We start from the raw sequence: 12,708 nt of genomic DNA, 5'->3' as shown, positions 1-12,708 counted from the left end.
ATTCTCATTGATTTTGATTTTATGCATCGAAAGATGCATAAAGGAATTTATTTTCAAAATAGTTATTCTCATTAAATTTTATTTTATGCATAGAAAGATGCATAAAGGAATTTATTTTTATTTCGAAAGTGTTATTTCCTAAAAATTGAATTTATGCATAAATAGATGTATAAAAGGATTTTTATAAAAAAGTTATTCCCACAGAAGTTGATTTTTATAAAAGAATGAACCGATGGATAGATGTGATGTGAATCAGATAAATGTGAATGAATGGATGGATAGATGTGATGTGAATCAGATAAATGTGAATGAATGGATGGATAGATGTGATGTGAATCAGATAAATGTGAATGAATGGATGGATGGATGTGATGTGAATAGATGTGATGAGATGTCATGTGAATCAAGATGTAAATGAATAATATGGGATGGATGTGGATGTATGTGAAAGAATGGATGTGGATGTATGTATGTGAAAGGATGGATGTGGATGTATGTATGTGAAAGGATAGATGTGGATATGTATGTTATAAGTATGGATGTGGATGTTGTTACCATATTATAGTAGTGATGTGTGTGAACACACTTAGGACCGCCGGGGCACTTTTTCCCTCACTAGGAGGTTTTTTCCCCCGTGCATTGTATATACGCCCATTATCTTCTAGGGCTTGTTATCTTTCATTTTTGGCACTCATAATACACTACTGTGTTGTGCTCAAACTTCCTCATCTTCTTGAAGTTGTGTGTGCATTCCTGCAACCCTAATTCCAACAATTGGTATCAGAGCAGGCTTCCTCCTCCCGGGCAGCATCACCGGCACATGCCGCTTCATCTCCTCCGATTGCGACGAGGTTTCACGAGCGTCTGCAGGTTAGTATATGATTTGAAGTCATTTCGCCCTCCGTTTTTGCATTCCAAGTACTGCGCAGGCAAAATCGTCCTACTGTGCAGATTTTCTGTCAAGATTAAAATCTGCAGGACAGGTGCCCATTCGTCTGTTTTGGGCTGTGCTACATAGCACAGGTCGATTTTATACAGGTTTACCTCTTACAGACAGCATTTACATCTAGTAGTACAGTCATTGGCCATGGCTGACAACAATGATGTATTCCGCATGTTGGCTGCTGAGGATAAGTTGGATGGCACCAACTATCCATTGTGGGCATATATGATGCGACATGTATTGGTAGCAAAGGGGTTATGGAACATTGTGCAGGGTATTGATGCACGTCCTATTGTGGCTGGGAATGCTGCAAACACATCAGAAACAGGTACTGTTGATGATGGTGCAGGCACAAGTGCTGTAGCAGCTGTTCGAGAACCACCACTTTCAGCAGAGCAGATTCGTTGGGATGGTAGAGATGCGCAGGCTCATGCCTTGATTGCGCTGTCTGTCAAACGTACCATTATCCCACATATTCGCTCCTGTAGGACTTCTAAGGATGCTTGGGATGTACTTGCCACATTGTATCAGGCAAGAAATGAGGCTCGTGTTGCTTACCTCCGAAAACAATTGGAGAGTGAGCATATGAACGAAGGTGATTCTATGGATAGCTTTTTGACAAAGATCAAGGATTTCAAAGAGCAGCTCATTTCTGCAGATGAAATCCTGTCAGACAGTTCACTTGTGCAGACTGTTTTGAATGGTCTACCAGATTCTTATCAGGGTTTTGCTTCCACTCTTCGCTTGTAATGAAAGGCAATCCCAATGCCTTATCATTTGAGGAGTTAGTTTCTGTTTTGCTGCAAGAAGACCAGTCAAGGCAAAACAGGAATATTATGCGTGTCGCAGATCAAGCTTTCGTTGCTAGTCAGAGAAGCGGGAAAGGTAAAGCTGGCTTTTCTTCTAGTAAGCAGAAATCTGCAAATGCTGCGCAACCAAAGAAGGAAGACAAAGATGAGAAGAAGGGTGACAAACAGAAGACATTTTGCAAGTATTGTAAGGGAAATGATCATGTCATCAAAGCGTGTCCTAAGCTGGCTGCGAAAGAGGCTAAGAAGAAAGAGGCTGGTATGGCTGTTGTTGCAGATGCCTCTCCTTCTAACAATGAATCTGCTAATGTTGTGCTAGATACAGAATGGGCATTCAATGCGCAGTGCAGTTATGACCCATCTTTGCATGACACATGTATGTCTGCAGTAGATTCAGATGTATGGTACTTTGACAGTGGTGCCACTAAGCATATCACCTCGCAGCGCAGTTTATTCACTTTCCTTGAGTCTGCTCCCACAGGGAATACTGTCACTTGTGCCAATAACTCCTCTTATCCCGTTAAAGGAGTTGGACAGATTGTGCTGAATGTTGCAAATGGCAACACCTTTACACTTTTTGATGCATTGTATGTGCCAGGGATCAAAAAGAATCTGCTGTCAGTCTCCGCATTTGCCAAAACAGGTTTGGTTGTAAAATTTGTGGATGACAGATGTACTGTTCATGATCTCTCTTGTGGTGACATCATTGTAGCATCTAGTTCACTATGTCGAGGGCTGTATAAGCTCAATATGGATGGCAAATGTGTAGAGGATTTAGCATGTGCTATTATGGATACGCAGGCTATTTCAAATGCAAAACTGTGGCATGCACGTTTTGGTCATCTGAATTTTGCAAGTTTGCTGCGCCTGCAGAAATCTGAAATGGTGTCTTCTTTGCCTAAGCTTGAGGCACCTGTCAAACATGTTTGTGAGGGCTGCATATTGGGTAAAATGCAGCGTGCTTCCTTTCCCAAAGATGGATCAGTGAGAGCTGATCAGTGAGAGCTGAACGCAGATTGCAGCTTGTTCACAGTGATGTTTGTGGTCCCATGCAAACTCCATCATTTGGAAACTACCTTTACTTCGTGACTTTCATTGATGATTTTACCAGGCATGCATGGGTATATCCTTTGAAGGCAAAGTCCGAAGTGTTTTTGTGCTTCAAACAGTTTTTGGTTATGGCTGAAAATGTGTCAGAAAGTAAGATGGGCACCCTCCGTTCAGATCGAGGGGGGGAGTATATGTCTTCAGAATTTAATGCATTTCTGGCTGAGCGTGGGATAAAACACCAATGTACAGTGCCGTATACACCACAGCAAAATGGTGTGGCTGAGAGAAAAAACAGGTCTCTCATGGAAATGGCAAGATGTATGGTTAAGAGTCAAAGTCTACCACATGGTTTTTGGCTTGAGGCTGTCATGTGTGCCACTTATGTACTAAACAGGTGTCCCACCAAAGCATTACAGGTTGTCACTCCATATGAGGCTTGGCATAGCCGCAAGCCATCTGTTGGCCATTTACGTGTTTTTGGTTGCCTGGCATATGCATTAGTGCCTGTGCAACATCGCAGAAAATTGGATGACAAAGCTGTCAAATGTATTTTTGTTGGATATAGTGCTGAGAGCAAAGGCTATCGTTTGTATCATCCACAGACAAAGCGCATTTTGGTTAGCCGTGATGTTGTATTTGTGGAAGATGCAGTTCAGCCCTTGGTTTCATGTACTAAGGAGACAGATATCAGCTCACGTGATGTCTATGATACATTGTTGCCTCTTTTCAGTGGTGCACAGTCAAGTGCAATACCTCATGAGGCAGTTTTTCAGCCTATGCAGGTTTTAAATGATGGCACAGATCAGCCTATATCTGATGCAGATGTGCATGATGCACTTGACGATGAGAGACAAGAGATTGAGGGCTCTAGGAATATGCCTAGATGGCTGGTGCAGACTTTGCGTGACAGCAAGTTGGATGCCCCTTTGACTAGTCGCACTCGTTCTGGCTCTCATGGTGCCTCTTATGCGTCAGATTGTTATGCATTGGCTGTTTCTAGTATGTGCGATGAAAGTGAGCCTGTTTCATTTGATGAGGCACAAAGTTCAGAAAATTGGATGGCTGCTATGCAAGCAGAATACGATGCTATTATGAAGAATGGTACATGGTCTTTATGTGACTTGCCCCCTGGCAAGAAGGCCATTGGCACTAAGTGGGTATACAAATTGAAGTGTAAGCCTGATGGCACAGTGGATCGCCATAAGGCTAGGCTTGTTGCAAAAGGTTATGCTCAAGAGAAGGGCATTGATTTTGATGAGACTTTTGCTCCCACATGTCGTATGACCACTGTTCGTAGCATCTGTGCATTAGCAGCTCATAATGGTTGGAATGTACATCAGCTGGACATAAAGACTGCGTTCTTAAATGGAGATTTGCATGAGGAGGTGTATGTATCGCAGCCTCGTGGTTTTGTTCAAAGAGGGCAGGAAAACAAAGTGTGCAGGTTAAAAAAGGCTTTATATGGTTTAAAGCAAGCTCCACGAGCTTGGTATGAAAAAATACATGCATATTTGACTGCACATGGGTTTCAGAATAGTCCAACAGAAAGCACTTTGTATGTTAAACGTGTGGATGGTGTACATCTAATCATTGCTCTCTATGTCGATGACATGCTGCTCACAGGACCAAATGAGAGTCATATTGCTGATTTTAAGGCTGATTTGAATGCCTCTTTTGAGATGTCAGATTTGGGGCATTTGCATCATTATTTGGGGATACAATTTAAGCAGTGTGATGGAGGTATTGCTTTGTGTCAGACAAAGTATATTGAAACATTGTTGCGGAGATTTGGCCTTGAAGACTGCAAGCCTATTGCTACTCCAATGGAGACAGGTTTGAAGTTGAGTCTTCATGATGCTGGAGATCACTTTGATGTCACACTCTATCAGACAGCTGTTGGTTGCCTCATTTATGTATGCATTACGAGGCCAGACATTCAGTTTGCAGTCTCACAGGTGAGCAGATTTATGCATAGCCCAGGCATTAAGCATTGGCAGGCAGTGAAGCGTATCTTTCGCTATTTGAGTGGTACTCGGCATCTTGGGTTGTTTTATCCCAAGGGGGGATCATTGCCGCCAGATTTACATGCTTTTTCAGATTCTGACTGGGCTGGTTGTTATGACACACGCGTGTCCACGAGTGGTTTTTGCTTCATGCTTGGAAGCTCATGCATATCATGGTTGAGCAAGAAGCAGCCTACTGTGGCCACTTCTAGTTGTGAAGCTGAGTACAGGGCAGCTTTCACAGCTACGGTTGAGTGTGTGTGGCTCAGACGCCTTATGGCTGATTTGGGTGTTGGGCAGCCATCTGCCACCACCATCTTCACTGACAGTCAGAGCGCATTGGCAGTTGCGCGGAACCCAATGTTCCATGCTCGTACGAAGCACATTGAGGTGCACTACCATTATGTCAGGGAGAGACTCTCTGCAGGAGAGATCAGTTTGGCTTATGTGCCAACACAGGATAACCTTGCAGACCTTTTCACAAAGGCTCTGCCTCGTGAGAAGTTCGAAGCTTTTCGCAAAGCTTTGGGCTTACTCCCTTTTGTGGATTCATCCACATAGCTAGACACTTCCCTATACATGAGTGCTAGCTCTTGTTCACCGCATCACTCCAGGGGGGATTTGTTACCATATTATAGTAGTGATGTGTGTGAACACACTTAGGACCGCCGGGGCACTTTTTCCCTCACTAGGAGGTTTTTTCCCCCGTGCATTGTATATACGCCCATTATCTTCTAGGGCTTGTTATCTTTCATTTTTGGCACTCATAATACACTACTGTGTTGTGCTCAAACTTCCTCATCTTCTTGAAGTTGTGTGTGCATTCCTGCAACCCTAATTCCAACAGATGTATGTGAAAGGATAGATTGTGGAAGTGGAGTTTATGGATGAAACATTATGGCTTGTAGGGCTGTATGCACCTAATGGTGTTGCACAGCGTTGTCAGTAATGGGATGATTTATTATGTTTGTGCAACGCTAAGCCTAGCTTTATGTTGGGCGATTTTAATGTATGTGAATTGCCCGAGCTTGCTTCTATACCTCACTCTATTATGAATGGGTTGGAGAGGCTCAGCTGGAATGTGTTTGTCAAAAATCAAGTTTTGAAACAAGATATGTGGTCATGGCTACACCCGCAAGAGAGAGGATTTACATATGCCTCTCAATAGTACGTGGGTACAAGAGCTCGTCTCTGAATGTATATTTGCCAGCATGATTTGTTTCTGCCATAGATATTGTCCATGCAAATGGAATATAAACTTATTTTGTCAGATCATTGCTCTTTGGTATTGGAGATGCATAGCCATTCTGTGGAGAAGAGGAGTGGAGGGATAGTCCTATTAGATGTCAGATTACATATGGTCGCTAGGAGATGGCCTTGATTGCAAGATATGTGTGTATCTCAAGAGCCATGGGTGGTAATAGCTAAGGCCCTCATAGAGGAGGTCGCACTTGTGCATGGTAATACCAGGATTGATGGTACATGGTGGGATGTAGTGAATGGTTCTCAATAGGTTCGAGTGGTGGCTTGACATCTCCTTTCTCATTTGATGATCTCATGGAAGGAGGTGCTGGCACACACTAAATGGAAGCCTTCAAATCAGTGGTTGCAGTTTAATTCTATGGCAAGTGAGGTGTTGGCTATTTCACAACTTCTGGAGTGGCCTGACAAACTTGTTGAGCGGCCAAAATTCAATAGAATGGCTCGATTGGGACTCGTGAGGATTCTGGATGCTTTGTTGCCACGTAGAGGCCACTTATTTTCTTTTCGAAAAATCCATCAATATTTTCGTGTTCCACGTGGATATTTACAGTTATGGAAGAAGGTGAGGGCAGCACTTACATCGTTTGGTGATATTCCTTAGTTGGAGGATCAACAACCTTGGTTATATTGGGCATTTAGAAAGCCTCATGACATTTTTCAGCATACAACAAATCAAGTGTACCATATGATGGTGGTAGAAGACAAGAGTTACATCATTGAGAAGGCTAATAGGGTATGGAACATCAAGTGTACCATATGATGGTGGTAGAAGACAAGAGTTACATCATTGAGAAGGCTAATAGGGTATGGAACATCAGGAACAGTAGGGCCTAGTGGAAGGAAGTAATCTTGCAAGGCTAGCGGTCTAAGATTCCATATCAAGAGAAGGTGTTCCTATGGTGCATGCTAGTTGGAGGTCTACCAGGGACCAGTCACAAAAGAGGTGGATTGCTTCTGGTAATTGTGTGTTTTGTAAACATGCCCGCATCTTTTCATTTCATGTCCGTGTGTGGCAAAGAAGGTATGGGATTTCCTTTCTTGCGTATGGACTCCATTGACAAATAGGCCCGTAAAGGTTAAAGATTAGATTTTTGGTAAGATTCCGAATGGGCCAGATAACCCTGAACATTCAGTTTTCTTTCCTTTTTCAAGTGGACAGGTATGTGGCATATCTGGTTAACTAAGAATGCCTTCATATTTGATGCAAAAGTTGGTATTATAGCTCCCATAGGTCGTATAAAAGGGCTACTATTGTGGCAAGTCTCTTCGCGGTCAGGTCATTTGGTGGAGAATGACATGGCTATATATTGGATGAGGGTACTCCGAGCTACACTTGTGGTTCAGAGTAAGTGAGGGAAAGCTAGTACATCATATGGTAGCCATGTGGGCATTTGTAAAGTATTTTTGGTAATATATCTTCAATTACGAAAAGAGAGAGAGAGAGAGAGAGAGAGAGAGAGAGAGAGAGAGAGAGAGAGAGAGAGAGAGAGAAACTTTTTTCCATTGAGAATTATGCATTTTGGAAAATTTTCACTGATGTAAAAAAGAAGGTTTTAAGTGCTCAATTAAACTGCTTCAAGATGCTTATTTTAAATGGTCCCCCAAACCTTACAAAAGCTGGCAGGGGCGTGTGGTTCCATGACCCCACTCTTGTGGTAGATCAATGTGAGAAGCTAGGAGGACATACAATGGAGACCATTACCAAGCTATAGCCAAGAACCAAAAGGACCAAGAAGGTGTTGCCTTCACTGGAGTTGTCAAAGGTCACAGGTCAATCGCAACTTCCCTGCTCATGCTTTATTCTTCACCAACCTCTAGCTCAGATGCTGCTGGTAAGCTATATATATTTTATTATTTTAATTTATTCTATAGTCTTTTGGGGAGTTCCTATTGTGGAGTTATTCAGGCGTGTTGGGGAGAGAGAGAGAGAGAGAGAGAGAGAGAGAGAGAGAGAGAGAGATGCTTGATATTGCTGCTTGGTATGTATATGTGGTGGATGTATTTTTTTCATTTATGGATGTTTTTTTTTTCATTTATGGATGTTTATGAGGATATCTTGAGGGATGTTTGTGTGGGTATATATAATACTTTTATATAAATAATACATAGAAAATAAATGTACACATTAAGTAGTTTTTGGATTTTCAATGTTGTGTAGTATTATGTTATGTTAGGTCATGACTTCTTATAGATGCTCCTAGAAATATAAGGGTACATGAAGGTATGTTGATGCGTTAGGAAAGTGGATGATGGTATAAGGATGTTGAGATCTGGATGTTACTATACATTGCTTTTATGCTTTTTGATGCGTGAGAATATGTTCGAGATTCTATGCACATGATTGATACCTCCGTCGATATTATGTGATTGTTTCATGATGAACTATTAGTACTCATCTTGTTGATTTTTACAACAAACCTTAACAATGATGAATCTATCAATGATGATACGGGGTCAATGGTTATAGAACAAGGGGGTCATGCAACTTTAGTCCCCGAATTGATTGTATACTCCCTCGATTGATTCATCAGTTGGTTAGTGAGGGGGGGAGTACGATGCGTCCCGAGGATAGGGTCTGTGGATGGGTGGACTCAAGCAGTTGCGGGGCATCAATGCTAATCAAACTTATCTTACAAACACACAAAAGACAACATTGGATATAGACTTAATCTAAAGTATAATACAAAACATAGAGATCCTCATTATGCATACGTACAACATTGGAAATAGACTTAATCTAAAGTATAATACAAAACATAGAGATCCTCATTATGCATACGTATTTCCAAATGCTACTTGCATTCAAGGCTAAATGCTGCAAACAAACAATTGTATGACCCTATATGGGTGCAATAACTAATGATATGAGATGCCTACAATGAACTTTAAACTACACTGTCATAGCGTTTGACACATTGGAATTTTAAGTCTTCCACAATTGTATGTCAACTCCACGTTATGTCATATTCATGACCTTGACAAACGTCCAATCTATGAAAGTACCCATCTTGTCCCTTTCAAACGTCCAATCTATGAAAGTACCCATCTTGTCCCTTTCAAACTTCAGCAAAGTACAAAGCAATGGGTGACCTTATTAGCAAAGGTGAGTTTTTCATTATGAGTTTTGTTGTAAAACCCTCGACGCGGTCAAGATTCTGAAGTGATGGGGTCCCTCAAATTTGCCACACTGGCAATCATAATCGGTTCCTTGTGCTACTAGGGGCCCTATCTTGGTTCCCTCAAATTTGGCACACTGGCAATCATAATCAGTTCCTTATGCTATTGGGCCTTATCTTGTGATCTTCTCCCATGCTTCAAACTGATACACCTAGAATGCCAAGTGTTGGAGTCTAGCTTGCCATCATACTCGATGTTTTCTCATAGATGGTTGACTTGAGCTATGAAAGATGCTTTAAAAAAATCGATGAAGCATGGCAACGCATTCTCATTGGTATCAATTGTCTTCAGCCTATCCATGATCTACCTCAATGGAGCACAACTGTAGTGCCATGTTGCTCTCTGCCCAGTTGTTCTTCCATTGGTTTCATGTATTCGACTAACAATCACATCATAGCATCGCCTTCCAACAAGGGTGCTAGTAGTAGCCACTGTTAAGTGTCACTTGGGGTAAGGAACCTAGAGGGGTAGCTTGCCAAAAAGTCATCCAAAAGGTCGTTTATTGCGTTCCTAGTGTGCATACCATGTAGCTTGTGCTTGATGGTCTTCTGAAATTTCTATGCTCTTTGTTTCTTTTACTTGGTACAAGCTTCAAAATGTCATGCAAAAACTTATTCATGATGTGATCTAGCCATAGGTAAAAGAGAACTAGCAATTGAAACCAGAATAATAACCTACAGTGGTTGCATTGGAGGACAAAACTAAGCACAAGCAACCTTAGCTTGAATATCGATTTCGACCTATTGAAACATTAGCTTGGAGCTACCTTGTACCGATTTAATCAAGAAGGCAAAACCATTGTGACAATAGTAGATCGAGAGGCCTCCTTGGCAAGCGTAGATCAGCCTCAAATGGCAAGCACAACAGCTTTGGTTCCGTGTTGCTCTTCGCCCAGCTGTTCTTCCATTGGCTTCATCATGTATACGGCTAACAACAATCACATCACTAGAATCGCCTTGCTGGTAGTAGCCACTGTTGTTAAGTACTTTTATCACTTGGGGGTAAGGAACCTGGAGGGGTAGCAAGAGCAGAAGCATAGCTAAGAGTTGAGAGTCAATCGTGTCATGTATGAGGAGGATTACTGGCACACATGATTACCGGCATATGAGCAAAAATCAGACACTAAGAGGAGTCTGAGGAGGCATAGCTTTTGCCATGAACATGAAGCACAGAGTCCAAATATTGCACCTCTTGTATTGAAAGCTGACTGTTATATATATATATATATATATGATGCCTGTTTTGTATGAAACTGGCAGTTCATTTTAGTAGGACTACTATAGCGAGAGAGCACTTGAGCTCTAGACAGGTATTTACCCCCATGAAAGAAATTAGGTTAATATCATGTGGCCCGATGGGCCACATATCAGATATTAAACTGATAAGAACAGATACTACACTTGATCAAGTGCTCTCTCGCTATAGTAGGACTACTATAGCGAGAGAGCACTTGAGCTCTAGACAGGTATTTACCCCCATGAAAGAAATGAGGTTAATATCATGTGGCCCGATGGGCCACATATCAGATATTAAACTGATAAGAACAGATACTACACTTGATCTTAGCCAAAAGGCCGAGAAAGGTATGAGACACCACGGCTCACCCCTATGGATTTTATACCAGCCCTCGCACTCCAGCCCGCCCTATGGGATAAAAAGGCGGATCCCTCGACTTGCAAAGAAGAATTTTCACACTGCTATTCCATGCATATGCTTTGTAAGGCCACAGACATAAAGTCATCAAGCAACCACCTCCGAGTGACTAGAGAAATTAGAATGATCATGCACTTTTCATAACCATCCACTAGAGACTTGAAGGATAGGGATGCGCTCATTATCATGGCTTTTGCATCGCTATAGTAAGGGTGCCAATACCTAACTATTAATTGCATACTATATGTGGACACCCATGAATCTCCGATAAAGCCACCAACGTTAGTGTGCTTCCCACCACCGCTACGTCTAGATAAATGAAGAATGGAGAGGCGTTTGCCCCTGACTGTCAAAGAGCATGATGTGTTATCGGCATACCGAGAGAGCTATACCTCCTCAAGTCTTGTAGAAGGTATTGGTGCTACAATCGGCCCACCATATAGCGTGCTAATGAGATGACATTACGATTGATGATGACTAGGATGCTGTATAGCACTCCTCAAGACAATCCTCCCGTTGTTATAAACAAGCCCAAGGAAGGGCACGAGTTCACAAACACACCTTCTCATTGCATGTAGATATAGCTATGCCCTAAACTTATAACCGTACACGAAGATGAAGAAGTTGATCCTCCACAATTCGTTGATTCGGAGTGATACGACCCATTGAACTCCTTACTTTTGTGATCGAGGAGAGAGAGAGAGAGAGAGAGAGAGAGAGAGAGAGAGAGAGAGAGAGAGAGAGAGAGAGAGAGAGAGAGAGAGAGTTTAAAACATTGGCTATAAGGTGCTACAAGTCAAAATGGCAGAGCTAAAGCAATCATAGGGTTCTTCTCTCCATATGGAGGTATCGGCACGTGGAAGATTCAAGAGGACACTATCGCATGCCTAACAAGACCCGTGATGTAATTACAAAAGCAAATATGGGATTGCAACCTATCTAAAAACAGCAAATATGGGATTGCAACCTATTTAAAAATAGCCCCAACTTGAAGATTCAAGAGGACACTATCGCATGCCTAACAAGACCCGTGATGTAATTACAAAAGCAAATATGGGATTGCAACCTATCTAAAAACAGCCCCAACTTGAATTGTACAATGTTTCACTTGAATAAAGGGCCAACTCCTGAGACAAGTAATAGCATATTTCCATAAGCTCGAGATTCATGGCATGATGGCACTGCTTATAATACTCTTTAAAGATATGATACAAACACACTTATGTGGGCACCTATCCTCTACTTCAAGTAAGAGCCACACAACATTATTATTCATTATACCCTTTGTACTAGATATTTTTATACACTCATATGACCAATTTGAAGATGGAATCATAATAAAAAGGGGAGCATGTTAACTCATTCGTTAAAATAGCCTAAATATCACATTCTCATTACCAAACTCTGTGTAATATCACCTTTTGAGCCCTAATGTTATCTTGTGCTAGTCATCAGTATTGTGTGAGTTGAGAGTGGAATTTCTTACTTGTTTTTATCCTTCTTTATGGCTTTTAAATCATTGTGTGCTTAAGTAAGAGTGCTAGTACCTAAATATCATTACGTGTGGCTAGAACTTGTAACACCTCCGCTACGGCTGCGTCTTCCTCAAGCCACCATAGCCTAGGCGTGGAGGAGAGAGGGTGGAAGTGAGTTCACCTCCCAACCATATAATGACGAGTTAGGGTTTCTCGTTGGGTTTTATACCAAAACCCTGGCCTGTGTCCACACCTCCTAGCCCGGCCGCCCATCTTACTTAAGAGCCGTGCTAACTTAGATGTGTACACACATCGACCAAACCCTAACACCCATT

At 41.9% G+C, this 12,708-nt stretch overlaps 1 long non-coding RNA gene and 1 pseudogene across 1 annotated transcript in view; both read right to left on the bottom strand.

Annotated features, from left to right (window-relative positions):
• The window catches only part of LOC147612011 (uncharacterized), a 72,427-nt gene that overhangs the window by 47,353 nt on the left and 12,366 nt on the right, over positions 1 to 12,708 (bottom strand). The window contains exon 2 of the long non-coding RNA XR_015263626.1: positions 10,256 to 10,433. This is a non-coding gene — a long non-coding RNA (uncharacterized LOC147612011). The remainder of the gene's footprint in view (positions 1 to 10,255; positions 10,434 to 12,708) is intronic.
• Positions 10,655 to 10,832, bottom strand: LOC147612012 (U2 spliceosomal RNA; annotated as a pseudogene).

Source organism: Cibotium barometz, chromosome 46 (genome assembly GCF_041138505.1).
Source record: "Cibotium barometz isolate CiBa-2024 chromosome 46, ASM4113850v1, whole genome shotgun sequence".
Classification (NCBI taxonomy): Eukaryota; Viridiplantae; Streptophyta; class Polypodiopsida; order Cyatheales; family Cibotiaceae; genus Cibotium; species Cibotium barometz.
This window is presented reverse-complemented; position numbering and strand designations above follow the sequence as displayed.